Source organism: Protobothrops mucrosquamatus, unplaced genomic scaffold (genome assembly GCF_001527695.2).
Source record: "Protobothrops mucrosquamatus isolate PMUCROS unplaced genomic scaffold, P.Mucros_1.0 scaffold_311, whole genome shotgun sequence".
Classification (NCBI taxonomy): Eukaryota; Metazoa; Chordata; class Lepidosauria; order Squamata; family Viperidae; genus Protobothrops; species Protobothrops mucrosquamatus.
In genome coordinates, this window is record NW_015386387.1 from 324,990 (window position 1) to 339,793 (window position 14,804).

Sequence of the window (14,804 nt, forward strand, 5' to 3'; positions counted from 1 at the left end):
AGATAAAGACAGTAAAATCAGAAAAGAGAATCTATATAAATAAAAATGTAAATGTTCGTTTGTTCAAAATCTTAAATCTCCGAAAGTTCTTCACCGATTGCTTTGAAATTTTATATATACCTATATTATATAGATGTCACACCTGTGACAGGTAAAAACATGCTTTTTTTGCAAAACAGCACCATTTGTTGGACGTAAAAGCAACACACACTTTTACCAGACTGAGCCACAGCAACGCGTGGCTGGGTACAGCTAGTAGATAAATAAAGAGTAAAGAAGTTAGCAATAAGAATCAGAAACTTTGTATCCACAAAATAAAAGATTTGCATAAAATAAGAAGTAATACTTATTTACAGAAATTTCTCTTAAATGACATTAAGGGAGCCCTGATGGTGCAGTGGTTAGAATGCCCACAGCCTGGAGTTCAATCCTGAACAGCTCAAGGTTGACTCGGCCTTCCATCAATCCAAGGTAGATAAAATGAGGACCCAGATTTTTTTTTGGGGGGGGGAGGCAATATGCTGACATTTGTAAAATGCTCAAAGTATGCTACAAAATACTATGGGGTAGTATATAAGTCTAAGTGCTATTGTTAATAGCTGTTTTCATGTTTCAATTTCCATTAAAAATGGTTTCCCTAAACCAGTGATGGCGAACCTTTTAGAGACCGAGTGCCCAAACTGCAACCCAAAACCCACTTATGTATTGTCGGGTGCCGTGTGGGCGTGGCCCATTGGGTAGGTGTGGCCCATTGGGTGGGCGGGCTGCGATGGTAACGGCAGACAGGGTGGGACTGAAAAGTTCAACCAATCAATTCCAACTTTGCAAGATCTTTTTTTCCCCCCGAGAAGATGAAATTGATTGAGTGACTGAACCTTTTTTTTTTTTGTACACGGCAGCGGAGGCCTAAAGTGAAAAGGGTTTTATAAAACCCAGCTGAAGGCCTAGGACTGGGGCGACATCACCCATGCCCACAGAGAGGGCTCTGTGTGCCACCTGTGGCACGCATGCCATAGGTTCGCCACCACAGCCCTAAACTGCCACTCACTTATCAAGGCAAGCCTAGTTCTATTTGAATTTCTTCACAATCTCTTTTTATGGCTATGGCTTTATAGCTTTCTCTAACAATACCACTCAGAATTGCAACAGGGAACTCCTCCTTCCATTCTGGCAGTCAGTGAATTCTACTACCACTAGAGTTGGCAAACTCATTACTTTAAAGTAACAGAAAAGTATTATGTGTAATGCAAATGTAATGTGTTGCATATTAATGAAAAATATTTAGTTCTGCTCTAAAGTCTTTATGACCAAAGATTTTTAAATCTAGAATTCACTTTTAAGGACAAGTATTAACTATATTATAATAAAAGGAAACTATTCAACTCTCTTTCTGCTGAAGGCTAAATAACACAGAATGATCAATCCAGTGACATATGATGTGGAACTGTTAGTTGCAGATATTAAATGTTCTTGAGGATGATGAAAACAAATTTGAAGAAGACCAGTCTGCAACTTGCTCATCTATCCTTTCATTAATAAATCTCTAACAGAAAGAGTTATTTTAATCACATTGTTGGAGTTAAATACTAGAATCATCTTAAAAAAAAACCTGTCCCCCTTTTTTAAACAAAAAGTGCTTGGGAATGTAACGGCCAACCAATTTCAGACACTTTTAAAAGCTGTTTTGCTACAATTCATTTTAGTATGCCTTCCTTATTGATAATATGCATTAAGGGAATTCCTGAACTCTAGTTTTCAGATTACCTTGAGAAACTGGTTAATGATGTTCTTGGCTAAAGGGTAGATTTCTAAATATTGCTGTTAGGGAATGGAAAGACATGGAATGGAAAGACTTCCTTTGATATTATTCAGTTTACTGTAGAATGAAGAAGGCAGCAAAGGCAACAAAATTTGGTTCTTTTCTGAAGAGAAGTAACACAACCTTTCAGTCAGAGAAATTTATTTCAAATATAATAGAATTAACTGCTAAGATACAATAAATGCATGAAAGAAACAGAAGGAAGTCAATTAATACATCTCCTAACTATCTAAAGGACTATGAAAACATGAAATATGCACTACCGCCTGAGAAGCTTCAAAGCAGCATTTGTTTCCTTAGGTAGGCGGTAAAAAGTCTCATAATACACATTGCACCAGCTGATGCATGGTCGTCTAAATTACAGCAGTGGATTCAGCTGATTCATCCAACTTTTCAAATAAGTCAGTGACACATAGTGCTAATAGTATGGCTATCATTCACATTGAATAAGAGAAGATACATGAAGCTTCACATCATCTCTTGACCTATAGGCCAAGACAACATACCCACCATCCAGAGAAACATATATTCAGATGTCACCCAGGCTCCAGATGGTATTTTAAACTTTGAGTAGCTCCCAAGAAAGGAACATCTACAAGTTCACAAACCACAGATATACCGTGTTTCCCTGAAAATAAGACCTAGCTTGATTTTTGGGGGTGGGGCTAATATAAGCCCTATCCCCAAAATAAGCCCTAGTTTTGAGATGAGGTGTATGCCTAAAAATCAAGCTAGGGCGGGGGTGGGAGGTAAGCACCCGCTTACCATTGCAGCCAGGCCTCCCATGCCCCAATACCTGCCTCGCCAGCCCACTTCTGTGGCCACTTGCTGCCTGTCATGCACACGCTTCCATTTGATGTGTGCATCAATCCAGAGCTCCATTCTCAGCTGCAGAGGCATTTCCTGAAGGCCCCGGACAGCTAAATGGACGCTGGGGGTGACATGCCCAAGTTGCAGCGAGCCGCCACAGAAGAAGTGGGCCGACTGGGTGGGGTTGTCGATGTCGCCTCTTTTGAAGGCAAAGAAAAAAGAAAAAAGACCGGATCTTATTTTCAGGGAAACACAGCCCATTACTGCTACTACCAGAATTATATGAACGAAAACATGTAAAGATGTTTCTGGCCTAGAAAAAATAAGTGATCTTTGTTCCCATCTGCTGAAAACAGGGCACAATTCTTAGCAACTTCTCGTTGATATTATCTGTGAATTGGTCCACTTCCAGCAACTTCCTCTTGTCACAATTTCTCAAAATACTTCAGAATTATGAAGCTGAGACACTTGTAGACAGTCAATATCCTTGAACATTCAGAACTCCTTTATGCACTATTCTGTAATGTCTAAGAAGAAAAAAAGAAATAGGACTTCAAAGTTTCATCTCAATGACTGCTGAAATAATCACATAGCCTCCTGCTATCAAAGCTGCAAACACTAATAGTGTCAAAGTAGCATTTCTCATTTTCAACTACCATGTTTCCCTAAAAATAAGACTGGGTCCTATATTAATTTTTGCTCCAAAAGACCCATTAGGGCTCATTTTCAGGTGATGACTTATTTTTTTTCATCACATCAGCCTGGTTGGGCACTCTCCCCAGAGCGTGCACAGAAGCCAGGTGGTGAGCACACAGGAGCCAGGCGGCAAGCACATGGGGGCTGATGGTATCCAGCAGCAGCCGCAGCCCACCAGCCCCTTGGGCGGAGCACAGCCTGAGGTGGCCTGAATGTCAAGAGAGCCGGGGACAGAGGCAAGCAGAGGCTACCTCTTTTCTTTTTTTTTCTTTTTTTGTAATTTTTATTACCATTTTCCTTTATACAACTCTAATACATATTCAGCAGACTGTGTCATTTTTATATACTTCGGATCAACATTCTATACAATGTATACACTATATACATTCAATATCTAACTCACAGTAACCTTATGTATGTTTCCAATTTTTGTTTCTATTATCTATCCATATATACCATTTTTCCCAAACTGCGTAAAATTCTGAATCATCCTTCTTTTAGTTCTAAAGTGAGTATATCCATTTCAGCACATTCATATATCTTCTGAATGATCAATCCCTCTGGTGGTATATTGCATTCTTCCAGTATTGCGCGAACACAATTCTTGCCGCAGTTAATATGTGTAGAATCAAATATCTTATTTTCCTGTCAAATTTCTTTTTAAGTATTCCCAGGAGAAATGTTTCCGGGTTTAGTTCTATTTGGCATTTTGTTAGCTCGTGTAGCCACCCTTGTATCTTAGTCCAGTATTTTTTCGCTTCGGGACACGACCACCAAGCATGAAAGAAGGTACCTTGACGATGGTTACATTTCCAACATTTTGGGCTTTGATTCGGGTACATTTTCGCAGACTTGCTGGGGCTAAGTGCCAGCGGTATAACATTTTATACTGATTTTCCTTATATGCAGCAGATTTGGTTATGGTGTAATTTTTATTCCAAATTCTTTTCCAATGTTCTAATTCTATATTGTGTCCTATGTTTTTTGTCCATGCAATCATCGGTTCTTTCACCATCTCCTCTACTCTGTCAAATTCTAATAAATAATTATATATTTTAGATATTAATTTTCCTTCAGGGCCTATCAATAGTTTGTCTAGTTGTTTTGGTTCTGTGTCAATTCCATACTCTTCCACATCTTTCTTGTATCTGTATCTTGCAGTTGTAAATATGGCCACCAATCAATGGATATTCCTTGTTCTTTTAATAACTGATTATTTTTGAGCTTTCCCTGTTTGTCTAGAATTTCAGAGTATCTGGGCATTTTGCTTATATCTAACATATTGGGGTGGATCATTGCCTCCATGGTGGATAACCAACCAGGAATTTTCCTATAATTTTTTTTCCTTATACCTCCCAGGTTCGTAACAATGCATCTCTTATTTTATGTCTATAGAAATATGAGTGTGTCCCGTTTCCTTTGTCCCACATGACGGCATGCCACCCCTTCTGTAAATCGTGCCCTTCCAGAGTTAAGATTCTCCTGTTATTTAAGTTAACCCAGTCTCTTATCCAGACCAGAGTTGCTGCCTTGTAGTAGAATTCCCACGCCGGGAGTCCAAAGCCGCCCCTACTTCTACTGTCTTGGAAAGAAAGTAATTTTATCCTCGCCTTCTTCCCTAGCCAAACAAATTTTGTAATAATTTTATTGAGTTCTCCAAAAAACTTCTTGTCTAATGGTATGGGGATTGTCTGAAATAAGTATAATAATTTGGGTAGAATATTCATCTTAATAGTCGCAATCCTACCTAAAAGTGATAGTTGTAGCTTCCCCCATTTTTCCAAATCCTTCTTTATTTGTTGGACTAATACCATATAATTATCTTCCTTTAGGGACGAACATCTCGCAGTCAGCCATATCCCTAAGTATTTAATTTTTTTAACTATTTGTAAATCCATTTCCTTTTCTAATTCTTTTTTCTGATTTGTTGTTAAGTTTTTAACTATCATTTTGGTTTTCCTTTTGTTAATTTTAAGTCCAGATATTTCCCCATATTTTTCTATTTCTTGTATTAGAATGGGACCGGATTTCAGAGGTTCTTCAATAATAAAGACCATATCATCCACAAAAGCCTGTGTTTTGTACTCTTCTCTTTTAATTTTCGTTCCCTTTATTTCTCGGTTTGCTCTGATTCTATTTAATAGTATTTCTATTGTTAAGATAAAGAGAAGTGGCGACAATGGGCATCCCTGACGTACCCCCTTGGTTATTTGAAATGTATTGGTGGTGTCCCCATTTACTATTACCCTAGCCTTCTGTATGTTATATATTGCCGCTATCATATTTTCAAATTTACTTCCCAATTCCATATGTCTAATTTGTCTAATCATGAATTGCCTATTTAAATTGTCAAAAGCCTTCTGAGCATTCAGAAAAACAAGGGCCGCTTGTTTCTCTGGGTGGGCTTCATAGTATTCCAGTATATCTACTATTATTCTTGTGTTATCTCTTATTTGTCTATTTGGGAGGAAGCCATTTTGGTCCGGGTGTATTATCTCATTCAATACTCTTTTCAGCCTATCTGCTATTATATTCATAAATATTTTGTAATCTTCATTTAAAAGGGATATTGGTCTATAGTTACTGATTTGGTTTTTATCTGTACCTTCTTTCGAGATTAAGGTGATATGTGCCTCCCTCCACGATTCCGGTATTTTCGCTTCGTTTAGTGCTTTGTTACATATTTCCAAAAATATTGGTTCCATAATCTCACTCATTTTTTTGTAAATTTCCCCTGGGAGGCCATCCGGTCCTGGTGTGTTGTTATTCTTGATTCTTGAAATTGCCCCTCTCAATTCTTCTGGCATTATTTCTCTATTTAACATTGTTCTTTTTCCCTCCTCTAGTGGTGTGATCCCTTCTTCCAACAAGTAATTATCAATTTTGTCCAATGCTATTTCTTTTTGTTTATAAAGGTTCATGTAATAATTTTGTACAATTTTCTTTTTCTCTTCTTCATTATTTTGTAGGGTCCCCATCTCATCATATAATTGTTGGATAATCCTTCCTTCTTTTTCCTTCTTCAGTTTTTAAGCCAGCCATCTTCCAGTCTAATTGGCATGTTCAAAAAAGAATTGTTTAGAAAATTTTAAATTTCTTGCGATCTCCGCTTGCTCTAGTATGTTCAACTTATGTCTATCAAGCGTCAAAGTTTAACTAATTCATCTCCTGGCTTTGTTTGGAGTTGATTCTCCAATTTTCCAATTTTTTCCTTTAGAATATTATGCTGCTTCCATTTTTCCTTATTTTTCTTTGCCATATAAGCTATTGTTATCCCCCTTATATAAGCTTTCATAGTGTCCCATAAGTTTGTTAATGAAGTATGTTGTTTTTTATTTTCTTTAAAGAATAATTTCAATTCCTTCGTTATCCTTTCCATATATTCCTTTTCCTTTAAAATTTGGGGCTTTAGTATCCATCTTTTGATTTTTTTTTCGTTGGCCTCTCCATTTTATCTCAAGGAGATTATGATCTGCCCACGTATTTGGGGAGATCTCAATCTTTTCTATTTCTATAGCTAATTCCTTATTCATCCACAGCATATCAATTCTAGACCACAATGCATGGGGGTTGGAGTAAAATGTATATTCATTTTCTTTTGGATGTAGGGTTCTCTACATATCTATCAAATTTACTTCATCTATCATTCTAAAAAATGTTTTTGGTAATATATTTCTTCTACTCTTTGTTAGTTTTATCGCTAACATAATCTTTCTGGATATCAACTATCCCGTTATAGTCACCTACAATGCATATATTCCTATGGCCTATTGCAGGTCTTTTCAACCTTTTCACCCATTGTACCACTTTTAGAATATGGCAACATCCGAGTACCACCAGTCCCCTAGGTGTTAAAAACTTGATGACCCCCCCAAAAAAAGGAAAAAAGTGATAAAGTACAGGTGGTCCTCAACTTACAACATTTCACTTAGTGACTGTTCGAAGTTACAATGGCACTGAAAAAAGTGCCCCCCCCAAGCCACAGCCGAGCAAGACACCTGCCTGCCCACCCGGCAGCGCTCTTCCTCCTTTCCGAGGTTTTCATTGTTGTGAGCATTTCTGTTGAGGATTGGCAGCGGGGGTGGGGTGGGGGGTGTTTGGTTTTTATTCCCCCCCATCTGCTGGGTGGTTGCAGCAGGTTTTGGTCACTTCACATGACCCTGGGACACTGTGACCGTCATAAATATGAATCAGTTGCCAAGCATCTGAATGTTAATCACAAGACCCTGGAGATGCTGCAACATTCCAGCTGATCGGCGCTTCTTCAGGGCTGAGCAGAAACACCAGGATCAGTGCCGAGCTCCAGTTGGAGCCTGGTGCTGAGCCTGGTGCTTCCGCTGAGCCCTGACAGCCCTGCAGCTCCAGTCGTCTCTTGCTCAGGCTTGTGTGGTGCTGCCACTGGTTCAGCTCATTCCCCTCTCACTTTTCTAGGATGGTCGCGTACCACCTGCCAGGTGCCAAGGTGCCACAGGTGGTACCCGTACCACTGGTTGAAAAGCCCTGGCCTATTGCAATTATCTTTTCATGCAGTTTCTTATAGTACTCCCCCTGGTTCTTATTAGGCACATAGATAACTACCAGCAAGAATTGAGTATGCCCTCATTTTATTTCCATCATTAGGGTTCTTCCTTTTGGGTCTGCATAAATTTGATTAGTCTTTATCCCTTCCTTAATGTATACCACCATCCCTTTCTTCTTCTTCTCTGCCAGTGCTGTACAGAGTGTCCCTAACTTTTTGTACTCTAAATATTTTTCATGTTGTTTTCGGATGTGTACCTCCTGAAGGCATACTATGTCTGTCTTTTGTTTACTTAGCTTTGTTAGTATTTGTCTCCTTTTTGCCACTGCATTTAGTCCATTAACATTTATTGATATTAATTTCAAATCTTCCATTCCGTTATCTATCTACCAGATTTTACCCTTGTAACTATTTGGGATCTTGTTTTAATATCTCTTATTTCTTGGTTTTCTTTTTCTTCCTTGCTTCTCTCTTTCCAGACTCCTCCTTTAGCTTGATCTTCTTCTTGGGTTACAGTCTCCATCTCCTCCCTACTGCTCTGATCCTCTTCATTTCCCATCACCTGGTCAAAGAAGTCCTGTGCTGTCCCTAGGCTGTCGATTTTAACCTTCTTGCCTTGCCATGAAATAAACATTCCCTTCAGAAGTATCCACCTAAATAGGATATTTCGTTTATTTAATTGTGCGGCCAGGAAGCAATAGTCCTTACTTTGTTCTCGAACCCTTCTAGGAATTTGTTTCAATGTAATAATTTCCTTCTCCTTATAAATCATTGGTTCTTCTCAGGTGATATTATACACTATGTCCCGGATTTTCTTTCAGGCAAATCTAACATGGACCTCCTTGGGCAGTTTGTGGCGTCTAGCATAATTCGTTTGGATTTGATAAACTTCATCCAATTCGTTCATAATTTCTTGTTTGTCTCTTTGTAGAGATTCTGCTATAATACCTGCCATTGTCTGTCCTAAATCTTCATCCTTCGCCTCTATCACATTTTGGAGTCTTAAATAAAATGATGCCCGGTCCATTTCTAATTGAATTATTGAATCTTCGAGGTCCTTGTTTATTGCCATCATTTTCTGATCCACCAGATCTAATTTTTCCCCAGTTTGTTCTGTTTTATCTTCTATTATTTTTATTTTTTGTTCATTCTTCTGAATTGCTTCCTGGATTGAGTTCATTTTATTATCCAATTTCTGAATATCAAATTTCATTTCTCCGTGGTTACTAAACATTGTTTCTTGCATTTTAACCATTGTTTCCTGGATCAACGTCAAAGTGGCTTGCATTGTTTGCATGTTTGGGGTCGTATTGGTTTTTTCTGTCTTTTGTGGCCCTTCTGTCGACCATTGGTTTGAAGGAGAAGCCGTTGTTATCGTTGGATTTGATACAGTTTTTTTCCCTGCCTTTAAAGTCGTTGTAGTAATACTGGTCATGTCTTTCAATATCCTACTTTGCTCTCCCAGTATTCTATAAATATTTTTCCACAGACATCAACCACTTACTATCTATCTTATGTTGTTGTTATTGTTTTTGTTTTGTTCCCCCCCTCTTTTTATCCTCCTTGTAGCATTAAGTATTAAATATTAATCAATTCCACTAATCCTAGCTATCTCTATTTTTAGTCAACTTTAAACAATTTTAGCAGATTATTCAACTTAAATATCAATATCAATAGAATTCTTCTGGTCCCTCAGTTCAAAAATTATATTAAAGCGGTGTGTTCTCTCTCCACTTTCTGGTTAGGGTGCTCGTCCATTCAAACCTCAATTGCCATCATGGCGTGCCGTCTGCTCTCACCACTTCTCTTCTTCTCCTTTCTTTTCCTGTCACTCTTGTATACCCGATCTTTCTCCTTCACTTTCTCCTTTCCTTCAAATTCTGACCAGAATGTCCGCCCGTTTCACCACCACACCGCTAGTTCAAACACTTTTGTCCTTCCTCCTTCACCACTTTAGCGTTTGAGCAAATTCTGCTGAATCACTGCTCCTTCTACCGAGTCGCCGCCCGCTCCCCCAGCTGGAGATCTCGTTTAGCCAAAAAGTCAGGACTCACTTTTCCAAGCGAACATCAGCATTGCGGTTTTCAGGATAATCTGCCACTTCAAATGTCACAATCTGCTGTAAAGATCTTCTCTTCCCTGTGCTCTCTGGATCATTGCAGCCTCGGGTCCGCCATAGCACGATGGCAGACACTTTCACATTAGTTTGACAGGGGTGTCCTTCTTTGTAGCCAGTGATTGCCTTTTACTTAGCTGCACTCTGGATTTCTCCTCTAGTCCGCTAAGCCCTCCAGGCTCTTTGTGCCCCGAAAGGTCCCCAAAACAAGAAATAATCGGGTTCTGGGAACGGAGACCGTTCAGGCTATCTCTTTTCTATACCTGCCCTGGATTGGGGAATCTGGTAGGCGGGCGAGAGTGGGGGCTGGCCAGAACCTAAATAATCAGTTTGTCTCTCTCACCATCACTGGAGGCAGCCTGCACTGGCTCATAAGTTTTGCCAGCTTTCTCTTCCTCTGCGGAAGAGCAGGAAAGAAAGCTGGGCATCCCAAGACCTCCCACTCTGGGAGGCAACTCAGGTTTCACACGGTGGGGGAGGAAAGCTTTGGAAACTGCCTTTTAATTTACATTCATCATCAATACTATAATGTATCCCTTTATTTTTCAAAAAAATGCTTTGTATTTACGATTAGCCTCCTTGAATGCCTATGAGAAGGCATGGTATGAATCTGCAGAAATACAGACACTTGCATCCTCAAAGCTCACAACATTTGCTCATTTGGGGCACACCACTGCTTTACAGGTGTGTTCAACTTCGCAGCTCAGCTAAAGTCTTCAGCTGCGGTGGGCTGCAGTTCCCATCATCTTCAGGAAGCCTGGGCAATGGAAAACTTAGGCCAGGCTCCTCGCAGCTGAAGCAATCTGGCTCGCCCAGAGTCAGGCTGGCCGTCACAGGAGGCTCTTCCCGCACGTGCGGTGGAGCTGGAGGATGAGGGTGGGCAGCAGGAGCTAAGCGCATAAGGCAATGGCGGAATGCATAGCTTTTGTACACAAGAGGCCTCTCTGTCAACAGGAGATGTGGCCAAGGCCGGCCTTTTCCTTCAGCAGCACTTCACAGAGTTCCATGCCTATATTAGGTGGGTCAGGCTCGCCTCCTCCTGTGTTGCAACAGACGTACTAAATATGGCCATCTGGCTTACAATCTTAACTGGGGCTTATTTTTGGGGTAGGGCTTATATTACAAGTATCCTGAAAAATCATGCTAGGGCTTATTTTCTGGCTAGGTCTTATTTTTGGGGAAACACAGTAACAGGATGAGGAATTTATATCTTAAATTACTTTCCCTAAAGTGACCATTCTCTGTAATAACTCTCAAATGCCAATAACCTATATCCACAATGGACTGACTTTCTCAGTGAATTTGCAGAATTCATACAGAGTTGTCACAAGCATTCTGTCATGGTTGCCATTTTACTAGCCAACCATTGTAAGCTGACAGCCTGAAATTAGCAAAGGGGGGAGGGAAGAGAGGATTGGAATGTAGGGAGGAAACAGAGGAAGGGATGGAAACCAAGCCATGCCGGCCTGAGAAGCACCAGCCAGATGAAGGTCAGCATTCGGAATGCAGAGCTGGAAAGCCCACAAACTGAGGGTCCATTACTCAAGCAATATATGAGCACCCAATTGGACATTAACTGATTGTAGGCCGATAGCCAGGGAAAATAGAAAGTTAATTATATACTTTGTGCGTAAAAACACCAGATCCAGCTTCGCCACCATGTTTCCCCAAAAACAAGGTGGGGTCTTGGGTTTTTTTGCCTCCAAGGCACAAGGTCTTATTTTCGGGGGATGTCTTTTACACTTACCTCCGGTACTGACAGCCCCGCCCAGCTGGTCCACTTCTTCTGCGGCCGAAGGAGCAGCTTCATTCTGCAGCTGCATTCCGGTCTGCATTTCACAGTCAGGCCTTTCCGGATGGCCTTTGCGGCCAAGTACCAAGCTATGGATTCAATCCATAGTTCGGTTCTTGGCTGCAGAGGTCTTGCAAAACTGAGACATGGATTAAATCCATAGCTTGGTACTCGGCTGCAGAGGCCATCTGGATTGAATCCATAGCTCAGCTGCAGAGGCCTTCCGGAAAGGCTTGCAACTGAGAAATGCAGGCCTGGCTGCAGAAGACGCCACAGAAGAAGTGGGCCAGCTAGGAGAGGTCTGGCTGCAACAGTAATTGGGTGTGGGGCACGTGGGGCAGCTCCACCACCACCACCCCACCCTAGTTTGATTTTTAGGAGTGTGCCTCGCCCCAAAAGTAGGGCTTATTTTGGGGGTAGGGCTTATATTAGGCCCACCCCCAAAAATCAAGCTAGGGTTTATTTCCAGGGTAGGCCTTACTTTCGGAAAAACACAGTACTTCTGTAACCACTTTGGCTTCAGTAAAGTAAACTTTTGGCCAAATAATGGGTCAGGACTCTTTCTTTGCTAGATGACCGAGTTGGGACTGTTGACATTAAGCTGCAGCTGCAGAAACAACCAGCCCAGAGGAAATGACCTACTGAGGTTGTGCAACTATGTCTGCTCTTAGGAAAGAACTGGAGCAGAAGAAAAAGTCTGGGGAGAAAACGGAATCTGAAACTCTGGGACCACTACAAGGAGTCCAAGCTGCCAGCGCCTGCCCAAAGGCTACTGGGGAAAAGCCTGTGGCACCAACTGCCACACCATAGCAGCAGCCTGAGGAACACCCCTTCCCCCAAGGGCTGAAGGCCCAATGGTCTTGGGCAGTTGGGAGAACCTATGAACCCTAAGAACCCCCCCAGGGGTAAACATCATGCAAGGGAACCACTGGAAAGCCCAACAAGCCGCAGACTAGGATGACGCCACTGACTGGAAATTCCCAGCAGCATCCCTTAGCCCTGCAGTGGACCAACTGAGGGAGAAATTCCAGGGGCTGGAAATGTGCCACCATCCAGCTCAGGGGCAGTGGATCCGCCACTGGGTCTTGCTGCCTTAGCCGCTGCAGCACCTGTTGCACTTGGCCCTCTGCCAGCGGCTCAACCAGCTCCTGCAATCGCTCCAATGATGGCACCACTGCCAGGTCCGCTCTTGGTTCAGGGGAATAGTCATCTACCTCTCTTGATGGTTAAGTTAGATGGGAACCCAAAGCGACTGGTGTACTTCTGGACCAAGACCTGGCATTACATGGAGCAATATGGGACAATGTGCCCAGACAACATAGCTTGCATTGACTGTGTGGCTCTAACTTTAAATAGGGACACAGCAGAGTGACTGGTAGTGCTCCATGATGATAATGCCAAAAAACTATATCATTTTGATACCTTTATGCGAGCCTTGAGAAGATGATTTGAAGACCCCCTCACTGACCGACAAGCAGAGACCCACATCCAAGCCATTGAACACAGGAAGTGGCCTGTAGCGTAGTATGTCCAAGAATTCTGGAGATTGGCCAGCCAGCTAGGGAAATGGCCTCAACCAACTCCTAATAAGGAGATATACTACAACTGCTTGTTCCAGGGAGCCTCGTGGACCCTCCAAGGGTGGTACGTGGCCGAATTCCATGAGCATACAGGGTGATGCTACCACGCTCCGGAAAAGCAAAGCACCCCAAAAGGGGGGAGGGGAGGCACTCCCCCCAATGCAGTCAAGCCATGTTGGGATCCCACTGTGTGCTTCTGCTGTGGCAAAAAGGTCGGCAGAGTGTCCGACCCTATGTCCGACAAAGGTCCACCTAAGCCAAAGGAAGGGGGCCAAAAAGGAGTAGAGGTTGTAGAGTTCACCCCATTTTCGAACGATGGTGAAGGAACTCTGACCAGAAAACCTGCACCTGAGTGACAGTGTGGGTGAAGACAACCCGATGGTAAGTGGCACCAACATCCCCATAACCGCAGAAGTAATGATGGCTTCCTCAGGGCTCAATGGATTCTTGACTGCCCTACTAGACTCTGGGTATACCAGATGCTTCGTTAACTCTGGTGTGGCGGGAAAATTGGGAATGCGGTTGAGGGAACTGAAAAACCCCATAGTTTTCTCTCAGCTAGATGGAACAATGGCAGGGGGGCTCCAGCCACATTTCCAAGTGAACCAGTGGAGCTGAAGATAGGAACCCATGTAGAGACTATTCGATTCATTGTGGCTCAGGGTATGACTGAAGCCATGTTCCTGGGGCTTGCATGAGTCAAGAAGTGGAATCCTTCCATAGACTGGGAGTGAAACCGGTTGAAGATGCAGAGGAAACTTTCCTGCCAGGAAGACATAGTAAAAGTGATAAGGAGCCACCACGGGCCGCTGGTTAGCAAAGCGAAAGCAGAAGGTGCAGGGAAAGCTCTGGCAGGGGAGGAGCTGGATTCGTCAATCCCCAAGGAATATTGGGACCTAGCTGAAGTGTTCAGTGAAAAAGAGTCTGATGTGTTCCCCCCCCCATCACCCCATGGATTGTGCTATGAGATTGTCCCTGCGGCCAAGCTGCCAAAACCCAAGCTATACTCGATGACCCACCAAGAACTGGAAGAACTCTGATCTTTCATCAACAAGAATTTGGCACAGGCTTCATTCAGCTGGCAAAGTCATACACGGCCGCACCCATGCTCTTCCAAGAGAAAAAAAGATGGCTCACTTAGATTATGCGTGGATTACTGCGGGCTTAATGCTATCTGTGTGCAAAATGTGTACCCCCTTCCGTTGATGAAGGACATGTTAGGTCACCTGGTCAAGTGAAAAATTTTCACCAAACTGGACTTAAGGGAAGCTTAACTTGACCCAGTTAATTCAGACCCCCACTCACACGGGTGGACACACACTGGATCTAGTTTTTGTCTCTGGCCAGTGGCAGAGTGATCTGACAGTAGGGGAGATAGTGGTTGAGCCCTTGTCATGGTCAGATCATTCTCTCCTAAGGTTGGTTTTCCGGACCGCTCCCCCTCGCCGCAGGGAGACGGAACCACCTAGATG

At 42.3% G+C, this 14,804-nt stretch overlaps 1 protein-coding gene across 6 annotated transcripts in view; it reads right to left on the reverse strand.

Annotated features, from left to right (window-relative positions):
- LRRFIP1 (LRR binding FLII interacting protein 1) overlaps positions 1-14,804 on the reverse strand; it is a 234,461-nt gene that overhangs the window by 61,116 nt on the left and 158,541 nt on the right. The window lies entirely within an intron of this gene.